Below are 13,717 nucleotides of genomic sequence, written 5' to 3'. Positions count from 1 at the left end.
ATCTGCTCTCTTTCACCCTATCTTCTTCTGTCTACTCCCTCTCTGGCTCCTGACACCTTTTACATTCTCATTAGAATTACAAAGAGGCTGGAGAAATGGAGCGGAAATCAACACTTTTGAAATGTCCTGAGTCAGCAGAGCTGCCCGGCTCTTCTCCTTACCTGTCTCCGCCTATGGGTTCTCTTTCTCTTTCTCTCTCTCTCTCTCTCTCTCTCTCTCTCTCTCTGTGTGTGCCCTCTTATCATTTCTCCTTTTAGATTAACCTCTTTTCTACGGCAAAATATGTTTGATAGTGTAGTCAGTCACCTAGTTTTGACTCATTCTAGTCTTTTTCAAGAGTTTAAATATTAATAATCAAATGTCAAAATAAACATTTTTAATGTATCAGTGTTATTGTAGAAATATTTATTTATTTAATAATAATATGTTGATTTTTTATAGTGCCAACCCAAGGTCTCTTCACAATATATATATATATATATATATATATATATATATATATATGAAGAGTTCAGATGCAAAAGCCTCTAAATGCCATTTGAAATTTTCTTCTTTAATGATGATTTTTATCAAACTTGTATATTTAAGTTCAGTAATTTCACTTAAATAACTAATGGGTAATTATCATTGCCATTTAAGTGAAATCACTGAACTTAAATATACAAGCTTGATAAAAATGATCATTAAAGAAGAAAATTTCAAATGGCACTTAGAGGCTTTTGCATCTGAACTCTTCATATATATATATATATATATATATATATATATATATATATACTCACATAGACCCTGACTCAGACACAAGGACACATGCTTTAATCAATAAATCTACTGTACTTACACAGAGCGAACACAGCCTCGTGCATTCAGGAGTTCAGTTCATTCATGCAAAAAAGGGAAAGATGGCATCCCTGGAAAAAAGAAATGGACAGTATAAGGGGGGCACGTATGAACATGTGTGCACATACACTGCAACCAAACACAGTATGTAATGAACTGCAGTCATGTAATGAAGTGAGTGTTAAACTCACTACTGTCTGAACATTGTTACATGTATAAGCTACCAAAAAATTGCATGATGCATCTTATGCTACTTGTTAAGCAGATGAACCAAACAACATCTCCTACAGAAGATTCCTTGAAGGTAGACTAGGCAATTTTGGAGTGGCTAGCAATAGCAAGTTAGCTCCCTTTAATGAATGTAAACAACTGCTGCAGATTGATTTCGGCGTTGATAGTGTTGCCAGAGAAACGCATGAAACATGAACAGTTCTAGGAGGAATGACACAGTTGTCGTCTCTAAATTATGGTTACGCCATGGCATGAACTTGTTGTTTTGGTTCAGGAGGAACCGTAAAAGGCTGCTGCTGTTTGTTTGCAGTGCTCAGTGAGTGTCTGTCTACAACTCTGCATATCTTTATGAAACGTGCTGATAACGTGTGTGATGTCTGCCTGAGCAGGTGGGCTGTGCTATGGAAATACGCATACATTGACAGGAAGGGAGGTACGACACTGTGCATAATTGCATCAGGGCTTGCATTTTTTCTTGCAAGATATGGACATTTATTAATATTTGGACCACTTCGATTATTGATTACTATTAGGATGTGAAGAGAGTTTCACCAGAATAACAAAAAAGTGTTTATTATACAAAAATTGCCTGCCCTACCTTTATAGTTTGCTATAAGTCATTTGTAGGACAATCTTGGTTTGTGTCATATTATTGTGATTACAATTCATGTGAATACAAAAATTACACAATAATGAAATATTCTTAAGGTGTTATTACAATAATAAGTATTTGAATGTACAAATGTGAAGGGTAACTGTAATATAAACATTCCCATGAATAAGTGTTCAAAACACTTGTGCATTAATTCCAGTAGCCACGTGATGGCACTGTTGTACTGTTTGCAAGCTCAGTGGGACATTCTCTCATTCACTCAGACGGTCACCAGAGAATCTGTAGTTCTCTCAAGCAATAAACACGATGCCCCATAGTGGTCAGAGCTCAGATCACAGAGGGTGACAACAGCTAACAGTGGAATTTCTGATATGTGTGTTGCCCTATATCCCCTACTACCCTGATGTAAATGTTTTATTGAAGACAATACCATCATTAAAATTGAGGCAATTGTTAAAATGTTTACTTTTCATTTAAATAGACATTCTGTAGGTACCCTTGGAAATTGTGCTCAAAACATTGGAATTATGATTGAGTGAGAATGCCATCCACTTTTTCCACTGTTCTTATAGATAAGACGCGTCCTAAACCTGACAGTTAAAATAGCATATAACTTTAATACAAAATAAAATAACATACTTATGTTATTTTATTTTGATTATTTTATTTTATTTTATTATGTTATTTTATTTTATTACAACAAATAAATGTATTTATTTATACATTTATTTATGTATAAATAAATGTGTATTTATACATAAAATAAATATATGTGTATTTATTTTATGTATAAATACACATAAAAAATATAATGTGTATTTATATATACACATAATGTGTATATATAAATATTGTTAACAATGCGTATGACAGCATTGTTAACATGATACAAGCTTGTGTGTCTGTTGAATTTGTCCGTTTATGTACTTAATTACAGATAAATCTGAGACAGACAGTTCAACCCGATCTCACGACCAAGTTGTACGAATTCAACGAATGATTAAAAAGTGGCTAATTCGTAACATTTCATACGACCTCATCGTAGGTCGTACTCATCGTAGGTTAGACACTTTTTAATCATTCGTCGAATTCGTACGAATTGGGCGTGAGATAGTGTTGGACAGTTGCAGTCCTGTCTGCCATTTGCTACACATTCATATGGTTGTGCTTGTGCATTTGTGTAAGCAAATGTTTGTGTTTCTACACAGAAGGGTCAGGAGGTTTCCAAGCGGAACCATATGGCCTGAATGTCTGGCAGAGCCAAAAGGCAAAGACAAACAACTAACTAACTAACTAACAAATGTTAAAAATCACTAAAAGTGTTTCAAAACGAATGACATTTTACCTAAAAAATAAATCCAAAGCACATTTTAGCCAAACAAACATTGCATTGACTTTGAAGGGTGTGTGTATGTGACATGTGGTTCTTTGATGTTTGGGATTACAGTCGGATTACATCATGGTAGTTTGGATGGGAGCACCTGTATTATGACAGAAAAAAACAAGGCCAAATACACGGATGAAAAGAGGAGCTGGACTGAGGTTTCTCCTGAAAAAGAGGAAAACAAAAAGACATGAAGACCCCTGAGGAGTGTAAAGTTTATGTATAGGTGTGAATGTGTGTTTACCTTTAAATTAGTATGTACTGAACGTCCCTGTATGATTTCAGTATTATTATTATTATTTGTTTGGAAGTAACCATCAGTACGTAGCTATTGTATACACAGCTGTCTGGAATACTTAATTCTGATCATTCATGGCATGTATTATATAAAATATTCCTGAATGACTTCATTCAAAACGTACGAATTCATATCTAATGTTCATATTATATTATAACTTAAAAACTAACTAACTAAAACAAAAATAAAATAAAGCTAACAGATCAAATTAACATAAAAATAAAATCTTAAATACTACAATAATATATCGTACTTAAATAAAACCTAATACATTGCAAATACATTTTATTTAAAAACATTATATTAATAATAATATAAAAATATAGTATACTAATAATATGGGTTTGATTCTGATGGGAATGCATGAACTAAACCTGATAGTTCACATTATATGATTAATGAAACAATGTTTGTAAATAAAATGTTTAACATAAAATCAGTGTTATTTTACCATTATCTGTATACTGTTAGTATTTATCAATGTTTGTGTAATTTTATATATAGGTGCATCATTATATTAAAATGCAGCAGTATGTCAGCAGCAAACTTCAAGCAGTCAACACCAGGCTCTTAATCGAAGCCAGAGCTCTGCAGTGCGTCGAGCTGAATGCGTAATGACTGAATTACAATCAGGTTTGGTCGAGAGCAGGATTAGTTCTGTCTTTGAAGGTCCGAGATCTGATGTAGTTTCTGGTTTCACAGTGCGGCAGTGCCTTGCATATTGAGAGCAGAGGCTGTGCGAGTGCGAGTGTGAGTGTGCTGGAATGTTGCGTGTGCGTTTATGGAACAAAACAGGATAGAACGTTACACAACCCACGCCTTTAAGTCCATGCTATATGCTTGCCACGCTAACTTCCTTCTCTCTTTCTGCCGTTTCTCCTCTGATTTTTCCTCTCCGTCTCTGCTTTCCCCCATGTGAGCCTCTGACACCCCTATCACCACCAACAACTCTCTCTGTATATATATTTCTAAGATCATCCGTGGCTGGGTAGATTGAAGTGGACAGCGGTGCAGAGCACACGCTCACTACTGCCTCCCCTGACCTAGAAACAGAGAGAGAGAGAGAGAATACTAAAAGGTTACTGAGAGGATAAAAGTGTCTTGTGAGGGTGGCTTATATGGGGACAAACCCCTACAAGTGAGCTGAATCTGACAAAAGCTTCCATTTGGGGACATTTAAGATTCATAACAATAATCATATATATATAAGGCTAGAACTGAACTCACATGGGAAAGATGAGTGATGAGTGCAATGAATATAATGTTCTGAACTTAAGACATAATATATCATTAAAGATGTACTGTGTAAGACAATTCATCCAGGTTATCTAAGTTACATCCAGTTACTAAACTAGTTAGTTGAACAGGAGCTCCACACCTGGTCTGGAAGAGAATTTACACTCCTATTCCTCTGCGAGACTACGTCTGCCTGGCACATAGTTAAAAATGCATAAGCCATTTTCTTATTAATATTTCACACAAGTAAGCTCCCTATCACCAGCGCAGCTGTAACCATGCAAGCAGTACAGAGAGAAGGGAAGAGAGGGAGAGAAAGAAAGTGAGCGACTAAAAGAGTATAAAAGAGTGAAGAAGAAAGGGAGAGGAACTTGGTGAATAAAAAGAAAATAGGATGGAACCCTGTTTTCCAGTGTAACCAGACTATTGTTATTAAACCATTTCTATGCAAGCAAGACTAAGTATCCATGTTTTGGGGGATGTAAAATGTTTAATGAAACTGTTTCTTTAACGTAATTTGTGAATTATGGTTCTCACTTATGCAACAATACCAGTACATATCAAGTAAATGACCAAATCTTGTGACAGTACAGCAGAGGTGTTGTTGTTTTTTTCATAACCAAGTTTATTTTCTCTTTGCATTGAAGTGAACTTGTTTCAATCACCACTGTGAGCCTATAGTGTAGAGTAGCACCATCTAGTGGTAGTATGGCCAAACTGTATTTGTGGAGAATAAGGGCGTTTTCACACCTGAAAGTCTGCACCAAGATCCGAACCAAAGTCCACGTTTTTATACACTCTCATTAAGTTTTGGTTTGGTTTGGCCATCATCATATTTTTAGGCTGCATTTTGACATTGATTGGTTTGTAAATGGACATGCGGCTGATGTCAGCGTGTTGTCAATTCGGCAGGTTATTCTGACAACATGATGAACGGATGCATATCGTTGCAACTATATTGTTATTTTTAAGGCATAATTACCTGCAGCACCAACTATAGCTATAACTATCAACTATAACTAAATAATGAAGTTTTATGTAAACAAAGTTCGGGAGGAGCATGTTCAGGTAATCAACAAATCAACTCAAGAGTAAGCCGGTATAAATAAAGCTTTTTCTCACCTGTCACCTCCTCTCACGACAAGTCTCTCAGCATCCCTCCACCACCCCATCACCTCACACTCGGCTGGGTCTACCCCAGTATAGACCATTTCACAAGATGTAAACAACACTGGTCCAGAAGCACTTCCTGTTTCAGTTTGTAACTGTTTTCTATAATTTCACATGTAAAGAAAACATCTTAAAGATGTTTGTTTAACTTTTTGATTCAGTTTTAAATGTTGTGTTGGTTGTATTTTATCCCAGCTTTTATGTAGTGTTAAAAAAACTGGAACAGGAAGTGCTTCTGGACCAGTGTTGTTTACATCTTGTGAAATGGTCTATAGGGGGGAGTACTATGGGTTCGGGCAAAATTCCGAACTCGGAGCCCTCCCCCAGCAAGCCAAATACGCATCAAATGTACGTGAACTCGTGAAACAAGGCTAGTTCAAATTCGCCAAATGAACGACCTCGTCGTGCGAACATTTGCATTTTTGTGCGTTACTGTCATCAGACCATACTTCAAATAAAAACCTCATCTCCTCCTCTCCCTATGCTACCACGGCTCATTTTTCCTGCCATCTTCTGTTTTTTCAGCTATGCCGGAACGACCGGAACTTCCTGTAAAAGGTCTGAAAGTCCGAACCATACAGAAATACTTTCACAAACGAACTAAACCTTTGTTCAGTTTGAACCAGACCGAGACTACCTCTTTTCGTCTGACCAAAGACGGACGTTTGGTCCGGTCCGTGGGAGGTTTCACACTGTTATTTTGATTCGGACAAGACTGAATTAAGTCCAAAAGTCCGGACCAAAACGTTTTTTACGTTTTGAAAGAAGATTCTTTTGCTCACCAAGGCTGCATTTATTTGATACAAATTACAGTAAAAACAGCACTAATTTATTCCCTTGATGGTAAAGCTGAATTGTGTGATTTATGCGTTAGCTAGGCTACATGATCCTTCAGAAATCATTCTAATATGATCTGATTTGGTGTTTAATAAACATCAGAAAACACCAAACCTTTGAATAATAGGCCTATCCACAAAATTAGTAAACTTACTTAGGGCACTGTATGAAACGGCCAGTCATAGTGTCGGCCAGTGTCATAGTGTCTGACCCCACTCAGCTTGGGAAGACATTGTGTTTATAGTGCTAACTTTTTATTAAAATCATGATTAATTTCTCTACAACCAAGTAGTCTTGGTGATGCCTATTGGAAACAGGTGTGACAATTCTTTAAAAATGTTAAAACTGCTAGACACTTTCAAATGATCTTCAATGTCCTCCAACCATCTCTGGTATAGTTTGTGGTTCTCCGTGGCTGTTTCTTTGCCATTGCAAGTTGGTTTGCTGATATTTTCATTTCAGAATTTATCAGCCATATAACAATAACTTTACAGACTTGCTGCATGCAGCCATCGTCTTCACGCAACCAGCTTCTCAATTTAGCTCGCTAGCAAAGCTGGAGAAATGCCCAAATGAAATTGCGCTTTCAATGATGCAAGTGAAGTGTTTTGTTGTCACTAAACCTGAATTTTCTGTCAGCCATCAAAAGTTAAAAAATTATTGCAGGTCATATTCGGACAGCGTCACACAAGAGTGATATGCAGAATTACATTTCATTGTTTATGTTGTCATATTTTGTTTTAGAAATGATTGAATGAAACCATCTTTAATTTTAAGTTCACATGTAAATGCCATAAACAATGCATTTGTGTTAATTTAAGGAACAAGTTTGAAGAAACTGATGGCATTGGTAATGGCAAAAGATAATGTGTAACTGATGGGCTCATGGATACTCAGTTTTATTTTGCATCGCAAAAGCACCTTTATACTCGTATTTGCAAACAAACACAAGAACAATTACACAAAGATATTATTTTGTGCAGTTCTAGGACAACAAACAATTGAGCTTGTAAACTCATTTTGAGTCGGACATGATGAAATTGCTCAGGGAGTAAATCAACAACCATTTTGACTGATTCAGATTAGACTGCATTAAACTGATAACTCATGGGATCAAACTGGCTGCAGTGTTTTTTGCCGTGGGCAAGCAGTAATAACACAATATAAGGACATAACATAACACATAACACCCAGGATTTGTTTGCAATCACTTTCAGTTCAGACCAGGAGTATCTCTAGTGTCATCAGGACTGAGACAAAAAAAGTCCCCATATTTGTATACTCTTTTTTTTTAAAATACTGTTATGAATGTATAAATTGTCTTTACTTGCAGTAGTCTTTTACAGTCTGTTTCATCGCTAACAAGTGATGTTTTGTTCTTTCAACATCGTAGGTTAATATCCATGTCATCCAGTGCTCTTTTTGTTTTCTGTCTTCTAAATAAATCCAGTTACGGGTGTGAGAAACCACTGCACACGGTGCGAGTGAACGTTCTGATGGAATCAAACTGAATTGGAAACAATTTCTGAACCCATTGGTTCAAAAGAGTGATTCTAGTTCCGATCACACGCGTGTCATGATTGCGGAAATATTACTAGGGAAAAAAATTCTCATGTGGGTGTTAGGTCAAATTCATTGTCAAACAAGCATTTATTTAACTAGAACTTGAGCACAAGTCAAAAGGGTCTACTTGCATTTTTATTTATTTATTTAAAAGATTCAATTTTGAAGAAACAGATTTTTCAATTGTTATAAATATATGGATATGAATTATCTTTGCCTAGCTGCACATGCAAAGACGATTTGCTTTATTGCTGACAAGGTGGTTTTTTTTCAGATAAAATCTGTTTATCATGGAAATCTGCTCACCTACTTGCATATGGGACGATTCATAATGATGGAAATAATTATAACGCACAATCACACACGCATCCAGGGCTGAAGCTTTAGCAGTGACATGTCTTGAGATCCTGTTGCAGAACTAAGGCCTGTGTGTCTAAGTATGTGTGTGTTTGTGTGCGTGCAGAGGATCGATCCAGCCTTCGCTAGCACCAGGGCCCTGAGAGACATGAGGCGGGTAGAGCGAGAGGGGAATGGATGAAGTGAGAGAGAGAGAGCAGCAATAGCAGCAGCACAGCTATTCAAGCTAACTCGTTATGTCCAGGGCTTATTGGAAAACAGTCCGACTGAGGCTCGCCACTGAAATTAGTTATTGATCCTGCCCTCCCATCCCCAACCTGCCTCTCTCTCGCCCTCCTCCTCCCCCTCCGCTTTGGGACCGCAAAAGCCTCTTCTGCTGATTCCTACTCTTTTTCATTTGTTCCCCTCTTCCTCATTCGTTCCCCGGCTCTCTCTTTCAGCAGACACCCCTTTTGGTTCCATACACACATCCGTGTTTTACGTTTTCAGTCCTTTGTTGCCTAGAAGCAGCCTTCCGTGGTTTTGATCAGTTCTCTCTCTCTCTCGTCAGTGGCTCTCTGATTGGTTAACCTTCTGCCGATGCCTATCTCTCTTCTTACACCATAACTTCTATCTCTTTGCCTACCTATCATTCTTTTTAATTCTGTTTTCTTTCCCATCCACTGCCTTCTGTCAACCTTGTAGTGCTATCGTTCTCCCTTGTTGTTCTTTTCTCATCCACGAATGACTTTCTTTTCCATTGCTCTCTTTTTATTTCTCATCTTCGCCTCCTTTCTCTCAGCTGCATCAATTCTGCAGTCAGCTGCACACACTAGTTATAATTTAAAGGAAAGAGAGCGAGAAAGAGAGAGAGAGAGAAATGGAGAGAGACAGAGCTCAGGGATAAATGCAGATGTAATTGGTGCAGTGAGGGGAAAGGAAATTAAGAATGTGTCATAATGGTTATGCCATAATCCTCGATTGTTGAAATAGACATATTTACACACAAAAAGCACATGATGCCATTGTGACTAATATATGATAAAGATTTATGTGTAGCTAAAAAATATGATTATTGCAATTCAGCAAAAGTAGTGTTAAACCTAAATGTGAGTTAAAGTTGTAGTCCAGACTTGGTTTTGTGTAAATGAGATGCTGTTGTCAAGACACTGTGTGCTTTGTGTTCTGTCACCTGTATATAAGCATTAATAAGTAAAGAAACAGTGTCAAAGTGGCTATAACTCATCAAACAGATGCAAGAAAGAAAGACCAATTAAGCAGAATTTCAGATAGAGTATTGTTCAAATTTTTGAAGTCAGTGAGATTTTTATTACGGTTTTGAAAGAAACAGTTCCAACATCTTTCTTACATCTTTCAATTACTTCTTGCAAAAAAAAATAAATAAATAAAAAAAAAAAAAAATCAAGCTTCTAACCTTCTTCCTGAGCAGTGCCTGGATTTATGGTTCATCTTTATCATTATGGATCAAATAATAGTTTTATTGTATAGCAATTGAAAAAAATTACTCAATCCAACAAAATCCACAAGATCTTTTTCAAGAACAGAATGGACCGACTCTTTGAGTAATACTAATAATGCGATCAAATATATATCAAACTATCAAACAGGAAGCATATCCATACACCATACGCCATATGCTCTTGCTCTCTTCTGATATCACTGGGAAACAGAGATCCAGGAGGAGAAAACTAAGGAATGGGAATAGTGAAGGGGGTATATACAAATATATAGAACACATCTTTCTTTAATGTGTGTGAATGTTCATTTACGGCTCTTGTGTTGATGGTAGTTCTTCATGAAAATCTTGCATTGTAAATAACAATAAAAAGAGGTTCACCCCCCAGCTTTAGAGAAAGTTTTGTGGCATTATTTTGTTGCTCTGGAGATTTATTGCCTTCTGTTTATGTTTATGTTTATCTTTTTCATTTTCTTTCCTTTAGCAGGACAGAGAGAGGCCCCCACATTGCTTAATTTCATTCCTTCGGTCACATGAGCATTAACATGTGAAGAGGACATTGAACTGACATTCTTAAAGTAACACTATGTAGTTTTTCAACCTTCATAACATATTTCCAAGACCCTTGTGATGGTACGTCGACTTACAATAGGTTAAATGACACTTCTGCCATAGCCTGACGTGGTCTGTATCGCTTTTACTTGCTCTATGTAACTTTGGGTTTCGGTGTTGTACCCGAAGCACAAAAAGAACTACAAAACTCGACTGCTTTACGGCATACGTCACTCCCCCACCACTTCCTCAAATTTTCTGTGGCCATTGTTGATTACAAAGCCGCGAGCGTGCGAGTTGCAGTAGGCTAAATTATTTACGACAGCGGTAATGGACAATTTCGCTTCCAACCTGTAGGGGGACCACAGAGGTAAAGTTCCTTGGTGTTGCTTTAACAGGTCAGGGTAAAGTTTCTGACTCCAGTTCCCAGGCTGCATTGCTTTCTCATATCAAGAAGACGCCACCAGGAAGGCAGCTTGAGAAGAACTTGGCCTCTGATTGGGCCATTATTTGAAGTGTCAATGATTTGTGCTCAAATTAAAATTGGAAAAATGAACTGAAGTGATTCAGTCAGCGAATGAGGAAGATTTTGTGCTTGGCAACAATGTTGTTGGCTCATTTATCCTGCTGCTGCCATTTGGCTACCAAAACCAGTTTTCTGGGAAAACAGTTGTCTGTTCATGTTTGTCAGGGTTCAGATTAGGCAGCACAAATGAAAGGAAACTTTTACATCTAAGAAATAGATTTATCTTCTAATTCTCTTCTTTCTGTTTAATTTTGACCCCTAAACCTTTTTCGGGTTTATTTTCATATAGAACTTTTTTTGTTTGTTTTTGTTTTCAGTTTATTTATTTCACCCTATGGCTATTAGTTTAGATTTTTATTGTTGGAATTGTCATGTTTAATGAAGGTGGGATATAACATTTGAATGTACCAGTGCGATTTCGATTTATTTCATTAACAAAACTGTTTTCATTTAGTTTTTGCTAACACTGACAGCTTCACAATTTTACCAAGAGACTACTGAAGCAGAAGTTATATTTTGTAGTCAAACAGGAAGCAGTAACCTCAGCTAAATTAACCCTCCCGCTCTTTGCGCTCCGTACGCTCTTGCTCTCTTCTGATCTCACTAGGCTGGGAAACAGAGCTCCAGGAGGAGAAAACTAAGGAACGGGAATAGTAAAGGGGGGTGGTGGAGAACACGGGAACAAAGCAGGAATTTAAATGGAACCCCTCATCCTCCCCCTCCTCCCTTCGAACCCCCTCTGCACCCCCTGCCCAAATGCCTCCCAGCCCCCGCCTTTCATGCGCCTGTCAGGGCTCTGCAGTGCGGGGGTAGCTGTACGGTTTGGCTTCAGGGGGAGCGTGGTACGATAAGGTTCTTCATGCCGTGCATGGTTGTGGGATGTGGCAGGGAGGGTGTATTAGGGTCATCGCGAGAGCAAGATTGTGAGGTGAAAGGAATGTTTACTTTATTGGGATCCCCCACTTGCTCTCCCAAATGGAAAAAAAGTGCCTCCTGGAACCTACCACATATCACCTGTCTCTGGTTTAGCCTCTTTGTGTGTGTGTGTGTGTGTGTGTGTTTGGTATAAAGTCCATTAGACCTCTACATTCTAGTAAGGTTGTCCAATAACCCATGTTCCAGAGAGGGAGCTGGTCTCATGGCTAACCAAGGGTAAAGATTAACCGTAACACATGCAACTCTATAAAACAAATGGCTTGCGAGCACCTCCTGGAGGAATCACCTTTCTGTTTTATGAGAGAAATGGTATCCTCCTCAACAGATGAGATGACTTGTGATCTATGGAAACGAGAGCTCTTCACTCTCTTCCATGTAAGAAATGACCAGAATTCAATAAAAGACAGGGTTTTCTACAATAGAGGAATAGCAGCCGTTCATAGTGCAAATATATCAATGTTGAAATCAATTTGCTGGTCCTGATGTGTGATTTTGTACTGTGCTTGCTATTTTTACAATATTAAATGGACAATTCAACCAAAAAAACGAAAAACATTACTCATTACTCATTCCTCATGTCAATCAGACATGTATGACTTTCTTTCTTCTATGGAACATAAAGATATTTTAAAGAGGGTTGGTAACCTAAACGATTTGGTTCCCATTAACTTCCATTATATTTTTGACCATACAAAGGAAGTCAATGGACACCATTATACTGAATAACATGAGGATGACATGATTTTAATTTTTTTTTTTTTGGTAGACTATCCCTTTAAATCAAGTTATCTTGAAAATATGCTAAAGCATTTTTAGCACAATAATAAAAATGATGGTCAGAATCTTTTTCGTATAATGTAATATCTCCATCTGAGTCCTTTCTCCTTCCACATAATATTGATGCAATCTGAAAATGTGAGTCAGGAAAACAGTCATCTCCTTCCAGTAGTTCTCTCCTCCACCCACCATTTCCCCTTATTGCACAGAAATAGACAGGAAGTGCGTCATAACTAAAGGAAGTACTTCCAGGAAACGGAGCAAAAGCACAAAATAAAGAGGGCGGATATGAATATGGTGAAGAAATGGCAATCCTTTCTTTTATTTATTTGTTTCATCAAAATGTGTCATAAATAAATAAAATTAGAATAGAAATAGTTAGGTCTAACTGAGTCTGAGTCCTATTCTTAAATAGCTGAAACTCACTACTAAAAATCAAAGTAGTGCTGTGACAAATAGGTTAAGCTGTGCAGCTGTGGCAATTAGCCTGCAGGTGGTGCTCTAGTTCCTAGCCACTATCATGTGATTAGCGTAGTAGCAACCATTAGCCATCAGGTGGCACTGTTAGTTAGGGCACTTCCCAGTATTCTTGACCCAGCACTTGCAAGCTACTCAGTGCTGCTAGCACAGGAAGAGATAGAGTGGACTATTTGGCCCAAAAAAAGTACATGGGGTTGAATTCAATGACTGGAAATCACAGCGGAGATAGGGCAGGGAGCGGAGGTGAGTCAACCTCATCTGCCTCAGCAGGACTCTTGAGCCTACTCATGCTTTTATCAGCATGAAGATCAGCAATACATGCACCGCCTCACTTTGTTGAGGAAAAATCTAAGTTGTCCCCGTTTACGCGCTAACAATAAAATTCCACAGTTTTGGGAACAAGGACAAGTGGTTCAATTGAACCCTAATTAATTTGGTTAAATGAACATCTTCTAAAATGT

The 13,717-nt window shown here is 37.6% G+C and overlaps 1 long non-coding RNA gene across 1 annotated transcript in view; it reads right to left on the bottom strand.

The window, feature by feature from the left end:
- Positions 1–3,517: 3,517 nt before the first annotated feature.
- The window catches only part of LOC120469747 (uncharacterized), a 114,394-nt gene continuing 104,194 nt past the window's right edge, over positions 3,518–13,717 (bottom strand). Inside the window, exon 4 of the long non-coding RNA XR_005620431.2 lies at positions 3,518–4,409. This is a non-coding gene — a long non-coding RNA (uncharacterized LOC120469747). The remainder of the gene's footprint in view (positions 4,410–13,717) is intronic.

This window comes from Pimephales promelas, chromosome 4, assembly GCF_988280905.1.
Source record: "Pimephales promelas chromosome 4, fPimPro1.hap1.1, whole genome shotgun sequence".
Lineage (NCBI taxonomy): Eukaryota > Metazoa > Chordata > Actinopteri > Cypriniformes > Leuciscidae > Pimephales > Pimephales promelas.
Note: the sequence above shows the minus strand (reverse complement) of the source record. Positions and strands in the feature narration are given on the sequence as shown.